This window comes from Thermobia domestica, chromosome 14 (assembly GCF_964235325.1).
Source record: "Thermobia domestica chromosome 14, izTheDome1.hap1.1, whole genome shotgun sequence".
Lineage (NCBI taxonomy): Eukaryota > Metazoa > Arthropoda > Insecta > Zygentoma > Lepismatidae > Thermobia > Thermobia domestica.
In genome coordinates this window covers 195,068,964-195,088,275 of record NC_137467.1, presented here as the reverse complement: position 1 = coordinate 195,088,275, position 19,312 = coordinate 195,068,964, and positions in this window count along the sequence as shown.

Sequence of the window (19,312 nt, the reverse complement as noted above, 5' to 3'; positions counted from 1 at the left end):
TCATATGCATGAATCCAGATTCAATATTGATTCATATATAAGAATCCAGTTTCTATATTGATTCAAACCAGTTTCAAGATTGATTCATATAGATATACATGAATCCAGACTCAATATTGATTCATATATATGAATCGTTTCTATATTGATTCACATATAAGAATCCAGTTCCAATAATGATTTATATATAAGAATCCAGTTTCAGTATTGATTCATATATAAGTATCCAGTTTCAATAATGATTCATATATTCCAATTATGATTGTAATATATACTGAAGAGCTGTTTCTTGATATGAATTTTGCATCCGAAGAACTGGTTGCATCTTTGTCCTATTCTTCTATTGGAACCAGGTGTTACATATATATATATATATATATATATATATATATATATATATATATATATATATATATATATAACACTTCCGGCTTCAGTTCTGAATTATCGTAGTTTGGAACTGTACCATTGTTTCACAATGTGAAGTGAAATTCACTTGGTTTTCTATTGCACACAAAGTAAGAAATTTAAAAGCTAAATGATAGAAGTTATGGGTGATGTAAATACAGCTCTTCCCACTTAAAACGCCAACAACAAGCATTTCCTTGTTATATTGATAGTAAAGTTACCATCAAATGTATAGGCACCTGCTTTCGTACCAACATGTCGTCAATATAGAGTATAGAGTTATACACAAACATTTACAAATCTAGCTTTATGTTCAAAATTCACTCTTCGTTGTGTATATATATATATATATATATATATATATATATATATATATATATATATATATATATATGACAGTTGAGGTAGCCAAATAGAGGATTATTGAGGAACGAGAAAATGAGGGTATATTCGTGTTTAGGCTTAAGAGTAGATCTGTTATATAGCCGCGTATATAAAGACTTTGATAGCCTGTCGTGTTCCAAATGAGTGTTATACCAGTGGATGGAGTTGAGATGAGTCAGCGTATATCGAAATAATTTGAGTATTAAAACCATTTCTCATAGCCGACTGTATTACATAAGGGCCAACACAGAACCATTGTAAAATGGTTCGGTTTATGAGTGCTTGTTTCCGTATATAAACGTTGTCCTCCATGCTATATAAATATCTTGTTATGCAAAATCTCATACTGGCATATATCTATAAATATATAAGCCACGAAAACTATGTATTTTTTTTTTTAATATTCAAATTGCTGGAAAACTCACAAAAATTGTCACAAATAAAACATAACTTTTGTTTAGTAAGTTTCTTTATGAACAAAATCCAAGACACGTTATGACGGAACACATTTTGTCAAAAATAATGAAAAAACAAAATGTTCAGATGAATCCCAATAGATGAGTACATGATTCACTCACTGGAGGCAAACATTTACGATTCTTCTTTCCTCTCATCTGAGCATTTATTATTTTTCAGCGTCAAACGCAGTCGTTCTTTCAGAAAAAATGTTCCGGGATGGTACTCTTAATATTCTGGGGGGGGGGGGGGGGCACGGCGGGTACTATTCTATTTTTTTTATAATATTGACGTATTATTTTGGTGTTCTCCAGGGGGCACCTCAGAGCTCCGGAGGGCAGTGCCTCCCAAAAAAACATGTCTGGAAGAAACAGTGGTCAAACGTACTCCGTAAAAGATTATTCTTAGTGCTTTCAGATATTTAATGAATCTCATAAGACACTACGGAGCACGATGGTTCAATGGTAGAACATTCAACTCTCCATAGAATGGTCCTTTGTTCGATATTAGGCCATATGAGTTTATGCTGGACATTTATTTTTTCGGAATTTTATTCTTTCCTCCCGCATTCTCATTCCAACAATTTATTTCAAATAAATCACTTTCATGAATCATTATCCTCCATCCTTGCAATTGTAAAAATGCATAAACTTATAATTACAATTACAAGAGAAAAATAATAAAATAAAAGAATATAGTTACAATTTTGTAGAAGCAAAGAGAAGTAACCGTCATTTTGAAAATTTTCCATAAATATTAAATAATCGCTATCGAAATTCTTCCTATCTCTGGAACGATATGAGATATCAAATTGCTGAAAAATGCACGGATTGTTTTGCACATTTTTAAGGTTTTCATCTAAATTCGTAGATATGATACTCTGCTAACTAGTTTTCCGAAATAAAGATGTTTTAAACTACACATTTTCAATCTCTTGTAACTTTGTTCATATAAGAATGCAGTTTCAGTATTGAATCATATATAAGTATCCAGTTTCAATAATGATTCATATATTCCAATTATGATTGTAATATATACTGAAGAGCTGTTTCTTGATATGAATTTTGCATCCGAAGAACTGGTTGCATCTTTGTCCTATTCTTCTATTGGAACCAGGTGTTATATATATATATATATATATATATATATATATATATATATATATATATAACACTTCCGGCTTCAGTTCTGAATTATCGTAGTTTGGAACTGTACCATTGTTTCACAATGTGAAGTGAAATTCACTTGGTTTTCTATTGCACACAAAGTAAGAAATTTAAAAGCTAAATGATAGAAGTTATGGGTGATGTAAATACAGCTCTTCCCACTTAAAACGCCAACAACAAGCATTTCCTTGTTATATTGATAGTAAAGTTACCATCAAATGTATAGGCACCTGCTTTCGTACCAACATGTCGTCAATATAGAGTATAGAGTTATACACAAACATTTACAAATCTAGCTTTATGTTCAAAATTCACTCTTCGTTGTGTATATATATATATACATACATATATATATATATATATATATATATATATATATATATATATATATATATATATATATATATGACAGTTGTAGGTAGCCAAATAGAGGATTATTGAGGAACGAGAAAATGAGGGTATATTCGTGTTTAGGCTTAAGAGTAGATCTGTTATATAGCCGCGTATATAAAGACTTTGATAGCCTGTCGTGTTCCAAATGAGTGTTATACCAGTGGATGGAGTTGAGATGAGTCAGCGTATATCGAAATAATTTGAGTATTAAAACCATTTCTCATAGCCGACTGTATTACATAAGGGCCAACACAGAACCATTGTAAAATGGTTCGGTTTATGAGTGCTTGTTTCCGTATATAAACGTTGTCCTCCATGCTATATAAATATCTTGTTATGCAAAATCTCATACTGGCATATATCTATAAATATATAAGCCACGAAAACTATGTATTTTTTTTTTTTAATATTCAAATTGCTGGAAAACTCACAAAAATTGTCACAAATAAAACATAACTTTTGTTTAGTAAGTTTCTTTATGAACAAAATCCAAGACACGTTATGACGGAACACATTTTGTCAAAAATAATGAAAAAACAAAATGTTCAGATGAATCCCAATAGATGAGTACATGATTCACTCACTGGAGGCAAACATTTACGATTCTTCTTTCCTCTCATCTGAGCATTTATTATTTTTCAGCGTCAAACGCAGTCGTTCTTTCAGAAAAAATGTTCCGGGATGGTACTCTTAATATTCTGGGGGGGGGGCACGGCGGGTACTATTCTATTTTTTTTATAATATTGACGTATTATTTTGGTGTTCTCCAGGGGGCACCTCAGAGCTCCGGAGGGCAGTGCCTCCCAAAAAAACATGTCTGGAAGAAACAGTGGTCAAACGTACTCCGTAAAAGATTATTCTTAGTGCTTTCAGATATTTAATGAATCTCATAAGACACTACGGAGCACGATGGTTCAATGGTAGAACATTCAACTCTCCATAGAATGGTCCTTTGTTCGATATTAGGCCATATGAGTTTATGCTGGACATTGCTTGTTATTTTTTCGGAATTTTATTCTTTCCTCCCGCATTCTCATTCCAACAATTTATTTCAAATAAATCACTTTCATGAATCATTATCCTCCATCCTTGCAATTGTAAAAATGCATAAACTTATAATTACAATTACAAGAGAAAAATAATAAAATAAAAGAATATAGTTACAATTTTGTAGAAGCAAAGAGAAGTAACCGTCATTTTGAAAATTTTCCATAAATATTAAATAATCGCTATCGAAATTCTTCCTATCTCTGGAACGATATGAGATATCAAATTGCTGAAAAATGCACGGATTGTTTTGCACATTTTTAAGGTTTTCATCTAAATTCGTAGATATGATACTCTGCTAACTAGTTTACCGAAATAAAGATGTTTTAAACTACACATTTTCAATCTCTTGTAACTTTGTTCATATTAACGTAATTTGGAATGCCATACCACAGTATTCGATCACGGCTCGTCTTAGGAGTTGCGGGGTCCAATTCGAAAAGTTTTGGTTGGCCATAGGTTCGCAGTAAAATTGCCACCAAGGTTTGTAGAATCATATTATAGACTTTTATCTCTCTGTAATAGAAAGGAAAAAATCAAAGTATTAGCTTTAAAAATCTTTGTAAGTTACTATATCCAACAGACGTCTAAGGTACATCTCTTTCTATTAGGGTGACCGGATTCTGACAAGCGAAAAGTTGGACACAAGCATAGTATATTGATAACCTACTATTTCGACAATACGCATGTCCTTTAACGTTAACCTTAAGTTAATTATTCATTTTTGTTGAAAAGAAAAGTCAAAGAAATTCAACACAACTCCAAATGTTTTGATGAACGACAAAATAGTTTACTTTTATGAACGTACAGTGCAACTTCATTTTGGGTACAGTCTTTTTATTTTATCGATTTTTGGAGAGTGATATTATTTTTAGGAATGAGAAAAAATATAGATCGGCACAAGGAAACTTCTAATTAACTTGGTCAGCATCACTATCACAAGTTGAAAAAGAAATCTTTCCTCCCTTACCAATATCTTAACAAGCCCTTCTCAGAAAAACAATGTATTGTAAACAATGGTTTGTTGATTGTAATCTTTCGAGGAGTGTTAAAAAACACAGCGGTTCATCATTCAGGAAAAGAGTGTCTGTGATTCAAAATGTTGTGAATAAAGAATGAAACATTGACATATTGGAAAGAAGTTAACTCAGGACACTTCGCAGGACATTTTAAAAACAAGCACATTTTCTCGATTTTTTTTAGCCGTCTTCGCAACACGTAGGAGAGCTCTTTGAAAAACAGTACTGTACCGCGAAAATCAGTACGTCTGGTCACCCTGCTTTCTATATAAACAGAAGTCCTGACTGAGTGATCATCGCATACCGAACTGCTTAACGTCGAGACTTGACATTTGGAGGTTTTGTGGCATAGCGTATGACTAAGGAGGGATTTTTAGAAATTCAACATGGGGAAAGGGAGGCAGGAATGGGATTCTAAATATTACAATGAGATTTTTATATCTCTTAATACCTTTAAGTTAGAGACAAAATTTGCTATTTAGATTTTTAGTTTATAATGATTGAAGTGTTAAACAGTTATTTTTTTAAATATTCGTCCCAGAAGGAAAGTAAATGGGGGTGGAAATGAAAAAAAGAGTTACAGTTGTTACGTATATTAAGATGCATATGTCTCAGAATCTATTAAATTTAGAGACTTAAAATTTGACCTTTAAAATATTTATTTAAAAAACTCAACATACTGTCGAGACAAAGGGGCGTACCTTGTTTTTTCACCTTTTTCAGAAGAAGAGTTTTAACATTTTATCATAATTTATTCTATCGTATTATGTTAAAATTTAATTTGATTTTGGAGGGGAAGTCGTTGTAACTTTGAAACAATCTACCTTTGAATACTTGTACTTTTTTCTCGAATTCAGAGCTATCTAGGTTCACTCATTACATTTCGTTTGAAAGAGGAAGGGGAAAAGGACACTACATTGGTAGTTGTTTACTGACTGTTGTGTCGAGTAGTGTCCGTTTTAATTTTTTCGTCCCGAAAACGAAGATTTTTCGTAGTTACCTTTTTAGTTTTGTACTCTTTGGGTTTCGCAACTTGTGATACTTATTTGCCCAAACTTGAGATAGAATCATTGATAAGTGCAGCAGTAATTTTAGTTTTAACTTCTGTGTAATATTTAAGCTAATGGAGAACTTTTTCTCGTAATGGCGACCCTCTTGTACCTATGAACATTAATGCATCGTGTAAATTTGAACGATAAATAATAGTATTCAAAGGTACAATTCTGGCATTTGACATTTATGGAATTGCAGAGGGATTGAGTATAGCCCGCTCCTCCCAGTGATTTTTAACGAATTATAGTGATTCTAACGATTCATATTAGCTCATAATGAATCGGAATCGCATGTTATAAAGATGGTAAGGAAGTTTTAGCATAAGTAGTAGTAGTAGTAGTAGCGGTAGTAGTAGTAGTAGTAGTGGTAGTGGTGGTAGTAGTAATAGTAGTAATAGTACTACTAGTAGCAGTAGTAGTAGTAGGAACGGGTTAGAAGCCCCGCAGGGGTTGGTTGGGTTCTGTTCTCGATATAAGTAGTAGTAGTAGTAGTAGGAGCAGTAGTGGTAATAGTAGTAGTACAGTAGTACTAGTAGCAGTAATAGTAGTAGTAGTAGTGGTAGTAGTAGTAGTAGTAGTAGGAGTAGTAATAGTAGTAGTAGTAGTAGTAGTAGTAGTAGTGGCTGTTCCTGTTCCGGTGGCAAAGAACTGGGAGGAGCGGGCTATACACAAGCCTTGCAGAGATTGTAGGAAAAGTGTATAACAGAGCAATCAGTACTAGTAATGTAACTAGTGGATTTAAATCAACTGGAATTTTCCCATCGGACCCTAGTATTTAAACCGATGATGATTTTCTGTTTTCCTTCGTTACTGATCGACCACACAACCCAAACAGCAGACCACTCTCTTCGCAGCCATAGACAATGCATCAATAATCTTTTTTCAATATCACCTTAGAGCCATAACTACCACTACAGGAGATATTTATTTTCACCATCAGGAAACCTCAATGAAGAAGACTGCATGCAAGGAGACTCTCCCACCAGAACAGCCACCATAAATTGAAGAATCTCATTACTCAACCAGGTTTTTGGACTCAAGACCAGTGCTTTCATAATTGTTTGCAGTTCTCCGCTTGTGCGCGTTCATTACGGAGGATGCGTCATCACCCAGCCAGATACAGGACCACCGGTACAGGACCACACTCCAAGATAGAGATTTTATATATCGGCATCACACAACCTCGGGATCACACCAAGAAGAGCAAGATGAACCAGACCTATGTCAGTGACTTGTTTCGTTCCAATTCAAACTTTTAGACTCTGGATGGAGTAGCTCAGGCTAGTATATCCCTCCATCTCAGCTTGAGATGGTAAATTGACTTTATTCGATACTCGATACTCGATACCTCCTCCAGAAAAACCAGCTACAAGTACTCGACCTAATTCAGCATCAATTCTGTCTGAACAGCCATCCGGAGAGCCCCAACGAATGGAAGGTAAAACTTCATCCGCTACAGAGAGACATACAAATATAGTGTTATGTCAAGTAAGTTCTTCACCAGTAACAGTCTTCCTGCGACTACTATTCCAACTGCTACAGCCAGAATTTTACAAGAACAAACGACCTTACCAAAAAGCAACACCACGGAAGATAGGAACGACAGGAAGAAAACCTGGAAGAACACGAATTATTACAAGCAGCCACGAAAAGGAAGGTCTCAAAAAACGAAAACCAGAAATAGACAAGAAAACAGAACGTAGTTGTAGGACCCAGAAACCATTGTCCAAACCTCAAATTTTAAAAGAAATATTGCAAAGTGATTCAGAAGATGATTTTTAGGATATTAGTTTGCATGATAGCACTAGTGATGAAGACTTCAAAGCCTTGAGGGAAGTTATCCTTAATTTAGAAAATGTTTAGAAGAAAAAGAGAAATTCTAAACGAGCAGTTGTGCTATTGGTGATTTTGTGTTAGTGCTGTTCTTAAAGAAGAAAGCAGACCCTGAACATTTTGTTGGTGAAATTGTAGATGCCGAAGTCACAGATTTTCAAATTAGGTTCCTAAAATGTGTTGGAGATACTAAAAAGTTTGTGTACAATAGTGAGGAAGTATTTGATGTTATGGAATCTGACATTATTTTCAAGTTACTTCCACCGACGAAATTTGGATCAACTACAAGGCAGAATAAGCAACTGATGTTTCAGATTAACTTCAGTGGTAGCAACTACAATGTTAAGTAAATCCAAAGTGAATCGGTATTTTTTTTTTGGGGGGGGTTCTTTCCTTTCATGGTCTAGTTAGCTATACAGGCCTATAGGCTTTTGAATAAATATTAAAATCTAAGTTATAAACTAATATGAACCAACTGAACTTTACAATTTCTACAATAAAGAAATAACGTTAGGTTTACTAGTTTGCATTCAATGTTCTCCTGGGTTAATTTGGTTAATTTTACATTGAAATTCACAATGTAAACATAAATAATGATATTCACAAGTAGATTTAACCTACTTTTAAACGATATTTTTTGATTTCACGTATTGGGTTTAAAGAAGCAAGGTTGTGTTAAATGTTGTATATGCTCAAGTTTATTGTTCACAAGTTTCTGTTAGAAGTTATCTCCCAATTTTGAATTAAAATTTATAAAATGTCAATTCAGGGGAACTTTTTATAGCTAAACCTTTTATTGCAATTGATAACTGTTAATACTTCACAGGTACAACGTCTTCCCCTAAGTTATATATATTTGAACCGAAGGAAATCAAACTAAATTTTAAAAGAAGACGATATAATAAATAATGAGAGAAAAAGTTTAAATTTGTCTCCTGGAAAAGTTAAGAAAATGAGATACGCCCTTTTGTCTCGACAGTGACGATACGTTCCAGCTGTTTTTTTTTTTTTTTTTTTTTTTGAGACGATCTGGAAGGGAAGAAAAAGGTATGGTGTTGTTCAATAAGATGTCCGTACAATCAATGTGTTCGAATTTAGTGCTAGAATTCAACTGGAGACGAATCCCATATGAAAGACACAGAGGAACAAATGCAAAATATGCAAATTGCAGTAATATGCAGGACCATATGCTACTTGCAATATAAAATTGCTTTCATGTAAGCCTGCAAGAAAGAAATTAATTTTAAAAAAATGTTAGTCATGAAAACAAGTGAAATAAAAGTAAAATCTTTCAGTTTAACGTCCTACGATTATGCCTATTAGGGTAAGGGAGACGGATCATTTAGGCAAATGAATAATGAAGGTAGAATTGGTGGAATGAGAATGTGGGAGAAAAGGAGGAGTACCCGAGAAAACCCACGGACGTCCAACCGTTATGTCCATTAGGCTAAGGGAGACGGATCATTTAGGCAAATGAATAACGAAGGTAGAATTGGTGGAATGAGAATGTGGGAGAAAAGGAGGAGTACCCGAGAAAACCCACGGACGTCCAACCGTTATGTCCATTAGGCTAAGGGAGACGGATCATTTAGGCAAATGAATAATGAAGGAAACATTGGTGGAATGATAATGTGGGAGAGGAAAGAGGAGTACCCGAGAAAACCCACGGACGTCCAACCGTTATGTCCATTAGGCTAAGGGAGACGGATCATTTAGGCAAATGAATAATGAAGGAAAAATTGGTGGAATGATAATGTGGGAGAGGAAAGAGGAGTACCCGAGAAAACCCACGGACGTCCAACCGTTATGTCCATTAGGCTAAGGGAGACGGATCATTTAAGCAAATGAATAATGAAGGTAGAATTGGTGGAATGAGAATGTGGGAGAAAAGGAGGAGTACCCGAGAAAACCCACGGACGTCCAACCGTTATGTCCATTAGGCTAAGGGAGACGGATCATTTAAGCAAATGAATAATGAAGGTAGAATTGGTGGAATGAAAATGTGGGAGAAAAGGAGGAGTACCCGAGAAAACCCACGGACGTCCAACCGTTATGTCCATTAGGCTAAGGGAGACGGATCATTTAGGCAAATGAATAATGAAGGAAAAATTGGTGGAATGATAATGTGGGAGAGGAAAGAGGAGTACCCGAGAAAACCCACGGACACGATGTTGTCCACCACAAACTTACTTAGCTAGGAATCAAACCAGGGACCATTGCAACAGAGATAATCACTACACTACTAAGCTACCGTGCCTCTCTAGTAAGATTATTTAGATATACAGCACAACAGGCATAATTATTGGATTTTTTCTAGACCTATTTTAAGCTCCAAATTCATCGACAAGGTTCGCGAAGACAAAACATTTTGATGTGAATAATAACACGAACTTTCTGCTGTCGTCAACATTTAATTTCTTCGTGGATATGGTTGTGGTCTGTATTGTAAAATTAAGCTATTATGAAATATGTGAGATATTTAAAACATGTAAATATTAGTTTTAATAACAGTACGCTAATACTCAAGATTTTTTTTTTAACTGTGCAGTCCAGGTAGAGAGAAATTTATACAGTATAATCACTATTTAACCCCTTACCGCATGCCGTGTCATATGTGGCACATCCCCTTTTTACACTTTAGCTTTTGTGTGATTTATCAAAGGCGCCAAATGACTGTTTCGTCTTCTGTGTAAGATATTGACGTGTATGAAAAGAGATTTTGGTGTCATCTGGTATGTTCTTTTGTGAGTTGTATTCGGCGGTTAAACGTTGACATGTGCTTCTTGTGAAGCAGTGGATTTTTGTCAGTGAAAATTTTTGGCAAAACATTGTGCACACTTTTCCCAAAGAACTGAGAATATAGGCCTAGTACAGATATAGTAGCCCTATAGTACAGTATAGATATTACTGCAGGAAATATTGCAAGATGCATTCTCTGCACACTTCTAGGAAAGTTTAGCTTACTGCATAGTGTACCATATATGGCACGTACTTATTTCTCGTCCGAATTAAGTGAAAAATCTAAAATTCAAGTTTTAATTCATTTTTCAAGTTTCCATATGAGAATTTCCAATGCTTATTATTATTTTTTTTTCGCTGAAAGAAAAATTCATGTAGAAAAGGGGTTAACTGATTGCTTTTTTATGTTGTTAACTTACGATTAGGATGAAATTGGGATTAGCTTGAAAAGAAGCTCACATCTTAAAAATAAACCCCTCTAATATATATCATAGGAAATTTTAATATTTTAACACATTTTGTGTTTTTAAAACAATAGATCTAAATGATGTTGACCTGCACTTTCAAAAATATTTCAAAAGAAATTTACGCAAATAGAGAAAACATATTGCTTCAAAAAGGTTGCTAAATGACAAACAATAGAATCTAACCAACATTTTATTTATTTATTTATTTATTTATTTATTTATTTATTTTTTGTTCATGTACACTATCGGTATTTTCGCCTTCTCCGAGAAAGAAAAATGCCATACTGAATTTAAGATCAGAAATGATCAAACATATTAAAGTGAAAACCAGTAAAAAAAAATATGAAAGAAACTAATTGACAACATTAACAATTTTGAACTCAGGACAGTCATATAAATATACATAAATTCAGCTAGGCTTTAGTATGTTGCAGAATCTGAAGAGAAAATAAATAAGATGTTAGAAAATTTGAGGAATAATGGTAAAGAAAAATGAAATCTTTGAGTTTTACGTCCCACGGTTATGCCGGTTAGGCTAAAGGAGACGGTGATGATGAGTAACGAATGAAATGGTGGAATGAAGAAAGTGGGAGGAAACGGGAGAACCCCGAGAAAACCCACGCACACGGTGTTTGTCCACCACAAAGTTCACTTGGCGGGGGCTGGGATCGAACCCGGGACCCCTAGCACCAGAGGTGAACGCTCTACCGCTGAGCCACCGCGGCCCCCAAGGATGGTAAAGAATATTGGATGAAAATAGATGTTAGAGAGGCCTTGGTGATTGGAACGAAGGGATCAGTGTCAACTATAAAAGTAGGAGAGGAGAAAATGAAACAGGTGGATAGTTTTCGATACCTTGATAGTATTATTAGTGATGATATGAAGTGTGAACGTGAAATAAAAGCAAGGATAGGAAGGGCGAAAGAAGCCTTTAGGATTAAGAAAAGAACTATTCTGTGGAACCTTGAATAAAGATTTGAGAAAAAAAATCTCATAAAATGTTTCGTGTGGAGTATTGCGCTGTATTAGGTCAGAAATATGAACATTAGGCAAAAATGATTAAAAAAGACTACAAACTTTCGAAATGTGGGTGTGGAGAAGAATGCAGAGAATTAACTGGGTAGAGCGTAAAACGAATGAGAGGGTGTTGGAAATGGTGAGGGAGAAAAGATTAATTTTAGATATTATTAAGAAGAGAAAGAGAAACTGTTTTGGACATTGGCTGAAAAGGAACTATATCATGAGGAACGTGCTAGAGGGTATGATGGCAGGAAAACTAAGGAGAGGTGAAGAAGACTACAATTAAGGGATGATATGAAAAATGGAATAATCGTACGAAAAGACGAAGAGGTTAGCAAAAGACCGTGGGCATGTGAACTTCTCAGTTTCACGACCTGCCAATAATGGCAGAATACCTATGATGATAACATGTAGATAATTATAGAAAAAAGTCAACTAATGCAATATTTAAATATTAATGTTGAAAGTACATAAGCAGAAAGAAGCTCATTTTCACAAAAAGGAAAGAGTATATTTTCAGAAGGAAGCTCTTGACAGATTTATGTTCTTCTTCTGTTTCTCCGATATTGTTGTCGTCAAATGGAAGAAATTTACAAATAATTAAGTGTGGATTTAGGTGCATTGTGCGTGTTTATACATATAGCGTTATTTTCCGGGACTAAATTAATCTTCCTTACATGTAAGAACGTAAAATCGGAGTTATATTGTAAATAGCAATGGTACTCATTTACATGAATGTAAGAAATAGTCTTCACAATTGATTTTAGGTAACTGCTGCAGTCAGGCCGCCCGTTCCTCTTCTGAATTTTCAAAGGGTCTTGAGGTCTCGGAAATACATGTTAAGACATAATAACTTGCTCTCGTTTGCTATAGTAGATACTTAATATATTTATGCTATAGGACTATAGTTTAATTACTGTAGATAATAAGGATATGTGGCTAAATAATTCCTGTTTAATATAGCGTTTCTCAAAGTGTGTTCCGAGGAACCCAGGGGTTTCGAAAAGAGATCCTAGAGTTTCCATATATACACCGACTTCGAGAATCGAATAAAAAATTCGCAAGGCTTTATCTCATCTGTAAGTTTCAATTTTGGATCCTTCGGGATTTGCTTTTGAAAGTTGAATATAAAGTTTTGAAAAAATCTAAAATGACAAAAGATCGTTTCCGGCACTTCTTTCAAAAAATAACAAAAAAGTTCGAAATTCGAAGAAAACTAAAAATCTTCTCGGAGGACTTTCCCCCCTTTTCTCGAGTGGGAAATTTCAACTTTTTGGACTTTCTTCGATGTACAAACCAATATCAAGGAAGGGAATATTAAAACTGAAGTCTCCATTTCCTTGGACGTGAATGAATGAAAAAGCTTGAGAAACGCTGGTTTAATATTATGTACTAATATAATCGAGAAACTTGAAAAAAAAAAAACATTTCAGGGCTCAAATCTGAAATTGAAAAAAAAAACTCATTGGGTCCAGGATCTGTCGAAAGGCTGAATGCTTAATAATAATAATAATAATAATAATAATAATAATAATAATAATAATAATAATAATAATAATAATAATAATAATAATAATAATAATAGCCTAATAATGTATTATAGGCAGGCGTGCATTAAAGTTTGAGTAGATTTCTAACTCTGCTTGTGTGTCCCCGCCCCTTGGGAAAAAATCTGCGAGCTTCGCTGACTGCAATGCTATGATTAAAACGCAATAATTAGAATCATTTCCTTCCTCCTTTTCTTTGTAGACGAGAACTTTGAGGAATATTGTAACAATAGAATTAGACTTGAAAGGAAAAATCTTTTGATATCGCTCACGTGCAGAAGATACTGATAAGTACATGTTTTTTTTCCTTTTTAAAAGCCATTTGTTTGTAGCGTTGATAGTGCAGAATTTCTGAATCGTGTGTACTCCATATGAATGCTTCATTTGCATTAGTGTCAATGGAATCGATCCATAATTTCATTTTAATGTGCTAGTGGATAAACTCGTTTTCTAGATTCGAGCCAAGACTTGTTTTTATATATAAAGTTCAACTTAAAGCTCTCGCTAAGCTCAACTCCATTTTCTTTTAATTCACGCAGCTTCTTCTTTGTGGAGGCAGTGGTAGAGTGCTTACCTCTGGCGCTTGGGACTCTAGTTTGATACCCAGCAAAATAAGCTTGTGGTGGACAACATCGTGCCCATGGGTTTTTCGGGGTACTCTGCTTTCCTTCCACTTTTTAATTCCAGAAATTCTTCCATCATCATTAGAGCAACCCACATTATGCTGTATTTTTTGTTTAATTATACTTTATGTTTTCCAAATTATGCTTTATTGTTAATTTTACTCATTGTTTTACATTAATCATGTAGAATGTATAATACTCACAATTTATTAATTATTCTAAATATCTTGATCTATTTATTAATATTTTATGCAACCAGTTTCTTTCATATTTAACGCACTTTAGACTTAATGCACTTTAAAGAGATATGCTTTACTCGAGTCAGTTTCTTTTATCACTTGTATTCGCCCTAGAGGTGCATATATACAGAAAGAGAAACTAAAAGATGCCTCCAAGAAGTACTGAAAGTGCCGAAGTTCAAGAGGTACACATAACAATATAGTGTGGAGTTGTTTTGTACTATTCATTGTTGGTGGAGTTTTCTTCTTCTTTTCCTTTTTTTCTCTTCTTCACATCAAAGGATTACACCGAAAAGTTTACAGAAATAAAAATAATCTTTTCATTGTTACATTGTATGTTCTTAATTATTTTGCATTGTAAATATTGGTTTTTAAAAATATTAATACAGAATGTCAAATTTGCAGTTAAACAGAATTGTCTAAGAATTGTGCTATATATCTTAAATTATGCTTTATGCTTTATTTTCTAAAATTATGATTTATTATGATGTTAAAATCAGTTTCTTCTGGACCCTTAGACAACCACAACAATGTTCAAGGTACCAACCCTATGTCTAAATTGCTATTATGCTTTATAGGTGTTTTTATGCATTTGGGTTGCCCTAATCATCATTCACTTGTCTTTATTGTTGTGTCCCTTAGCCTAAAGAGCATAATCGTAGGTCGTTAAACTAAAATATTTCATTCCGTTTAATTTTTGTTATTCTTTGTCTCCGCTTTTTTCCCATGCTTACATAAAGTTGGTGTTTCATTCTTCAGACTCTGAATCCACATGAAAAAATATTTCTTACTATCTCATTATTTTTACTCGATGAAGGTAGATGTTAAGAGTCAAAGATTGAAAGATGGGACCTATTCTTAATATGTTGAATTGATTCCATAAACTGCATCTTGATATCTAGTACCACTTTTATTCCATTACAATCAACGTTGTGACGGAAATGGTTGATTTAAAATACTTCCGCTATGAAAAGAGTACTAATGGAAGGGGGGCGCTGAATCGATCAGAGAAAACAGCTTCACGCTTCTTATTATTTTTGCAGCATTTATTCCGATATTGGTTATTCGCCTCGATTTCGACCAAAATCGTAATAAAAGCTACAAATATTTAAAAACCATAAATTTTCACCTTAAATTCACTGATTTTCTGTTATCTCGCGCTATGGGGGGGGGGGGTATTGGGAGGGGTTAGATTACCTTAAATTAGGTTAAGTTAGGTTTCTCATTATCACCGCATTGTTTAACAAACTGTATTACTGTTAACTAACATGCAGAGCAAGGTCTCTGTACAGCTACTGCCATGTCTAGAATTCAAATGCTCGTTACTTTCCGACAATCCAACCATGCGCCAAATAGTTTCATGTTTATAACCGCTTAGTAAAAAACTACACACGATTTTCGCTCATTGTACATATTATCAAGCACACAAACCAGAAAATTATCTATTTCTTCCAGGTAAATTTTCAAAATTTTGCTAGAAACGGACGACCAACTTTTAAATTTAACCCATCTTTGGTTTGATATATATTTCGCTGGGAAATGTATAGAAGCAGGGGCGGATTAACGCTTTTGGGCCCTGGAGCCGACTATTTCAAGGGGGCCCTATGTTACGAATAATTCCAGCGCATAAATTTTCTTTGCTGCCTTCCACAGCCTCATAGGCTTATCGAAACACCGAAAACTATGCTGTAATATATTAACGTGCTCCAAGTTTACAATAATTAGTTTCATTACATGCATTATTAACAGTTAAATACTCATATAGTGCAGTGTAACATGAATGCCGAATACAAGCAAAATGGTCAACAGCCCCTACAAAAATACAAATAGAGTGAAAGGAGAAAGATCATATAGAAATAGGTGAAGCTATACAAGGCTACATTGTTAGAGAAGTTTTATTCCTAAATTTTTGTTCTGCAAAGGTATTATGTCATTAAACGACATTGAAATGACAGAGATATTTCAAAGGAATTCTCACTACAAGTTAATAATTTGGTTTATAATGAAAGCCCAAAATATCTCACTCTCTCACAGAATAAGTATCGTGAAGACACTGGTGAAAGAAGACTTAATTCTAGCGATACCGCGAGCATAGCGAGCGGCAAAACAATTAGCATGGGTCTGAAGCATATAATATGGGTTCTTTGCTATATTTTAGTATTGAAGAGAGGGATTTTGGGGGCACCCTGAGCCTGGGCACCATTGGCTTCGCCCTTCATCCGCTCCTGTATACAAGGAGTATTTTCTCGTTGGGCAGGTCTTTGAAATGAAATCATAAGGAATATTTGCTTCTAGGTACGTTTTCTTGGACAAAACAGATAACGAGATTTGGTTTTTATTTCATAAATAATAACTCCAATATTTCGTCACAAAACTATTTAATTTTAAAATGTTATCTAGAACATAAGTTACGCTTTCAAAATTTAAACTGGGAATCCAATTAGGGAAAGATCAGTGGGAAGACCTAGGAACAGATACGAGGATAATATTAAGATGAACCTTGCCGAAAAAGTTATAGAAAGTAGAATCTGGATGCAGTTGGCAAGGGACAGAAGTGAGTGAAGAGCTATTGCTGATCTTTGGTTCCCATAAGTCATAGGGTTAGTTAGTCTGAATGTTAGATAGATAAATAGAGCGTTGAGTACGAAATACATTTTTAGAACTGAATATATGGTATAACCGTTTGCCGGAAAGAAAACAGGATAGCACTGCAAAATAGAGTATTTTTCTGAATATTCATTCTTTTATTTGATTAATTATAAGATACAGCCTAAGCGACCAATTTTTACTGGATTAGAATTAGGAATTAGATTTCTGGGCTTTCAGCATCTATGACCATGTTAGCCCGTCACTAGGATTAGAATTAGAAATTAGATCTCTGTTATTTTGGCACCTATGGCCATGTTAGCCCGTCACTAGGATTAGGATTAGGAATTAAATTTCTGAGCTTTCGACATCTTTGGCTATGTTGGCCCGTCACTAGGATTAGGATTAGGAATTTGATTTCTGGGCTTTCGGCATATATGACCATGTTAGCCCGTTACGTATGAGGGATGACGTCCAGTCGGCGATCATACTATCCGAGGAAAGAGAAGGTAAAATGCGGCCTGGGACTTGTATGTTAAGTACAATCCGTGCACTTGCCTGGTGTAAATTAGGAAAACCCAGGAAAACCTCACTCAGAATACCTGGCCTGAAAAAGCTTTAACACTTTTTCGACTGAGTGATCCCACTGGGAATCGAACCCGGGATCGCTCGCAAGAAATACAAGATTGTTAGCTACTGTGTAATTTTTACTGGAATTGAAAGCAATCAAGAAAAGAAAGAAATATCACAAGTTCTATACCTAAAAGTATAAATACTGGATCCGAACCCGATATCTTCTGGTGTGAAGGATGAACGCTAATGCTAACGTATGTCCGCTCGGTGTAGCCTTAAACCCGGTCTTTCATAATCCAACTTAAGTTTATACCAATGCCGTCCCCTAGGCAGACGGATTCAGATGGGCGATCGGAGCGATCGCCCTCCCCTCAGAACAGGAAACTTTCTTATTTTATATATAAATAAAATCCATCCCAGACTTTGGAGCTCTTAAAACTAGCTCTAAGTTGCAGTATTACAACCCATCGCCCCCCAGAAGTCTGTCCTGGATCCGCCCCATACAGTAACATTATTCGCCATCCCATCTTCTCTAGAAGAAGCGCCTAGCGACAAATTTAGGAGGGACTTACTTAAAAAATGTAATTTTGACGACTAAAATGCAATTTTGTAATTTTACAAAAAAAAAAATCTGTAATATTTTAGTAACTATACGATTTTTGTTACAGTTTCAAGGACCTAACGTCCTCTTCATCAGACATTGAGAAAAGACAGATGGCAGCAAATCTTATATCTTCCTCAGCCGTTAGTTATTATCTGTATCAAACTGTAACAAAAATAGTATAGTTATTAAATAATTCATGTTGTTCTGGTCAGAAAAATGTTTTAAAATGTTATTGTGATTATCCAGAACTATGGAGTATATTTAATATTTTAGTCTAAAATATGTTATATATCACGGTCTGCAAGAATTATTACTAGAATAATACATCTTCAAGTCCCATGAAGTCTATTTTTAATTGACAAGATTGCCGAACAGTGGCGTACTATAGGTAATTCGCAATTGGAGAGCACAAAAGGTACTGTGCCGTTGTGGATATATATAAGCAAGTATCGTGCTGCTAAACTTATAAATCCGTTTGGGGATTTACGCAATTTAGCTTCAACTGTTTTATCTTTGCCTTACTCGGATGCAAAAGTGGAAGGAATATTTAGTAGTATGAAGATAGGAAAATTCAAATTGAATGGTAGGTGGGGAGGGGGCAATGTGGCTCAGTGGTAGAGCGCCTATTTTTGGAGAGTAGGTCCCTGGTTCGATCCCTTTCCAAGTAAGCTTGTGATGGACAACATCGTTTCCGTGGGTTTTATTGGAGTGCTTCCTTTCATCCCACTTTCTCATTCTACTAACTCACTTGCCTTAATCATCGACTCCCTTAGCCTAACAGGCATAATCGTGGGATGTTAAACTGAAATATTTCATTTCATTTTGAATTATAGGCTTGCTCTGCCAATGCTAAATGTCATTTTAACATTCCTTAAAAAACAATTTTACAGAAATGTAACATCTGCAAATCTCCACCTATACACCCCCGTATAACCCCCACCCTCTCCTGCAAGTGTTACAGAGAGCAGAGATAAAGGATTTGAATATTTCCCTCTCTCTCAATAGATTGAAAGATGGGACCTATTCTTAATATGTTGAATTGATTCCATAAACTGCATCTTGATATCTAGTACCACTTTTATTCCATTACAATCAACGTTGTGACGGAAATGGTTGATTTAAAATACTTCCGCTATGAAAAGAGTACTAATGGAAG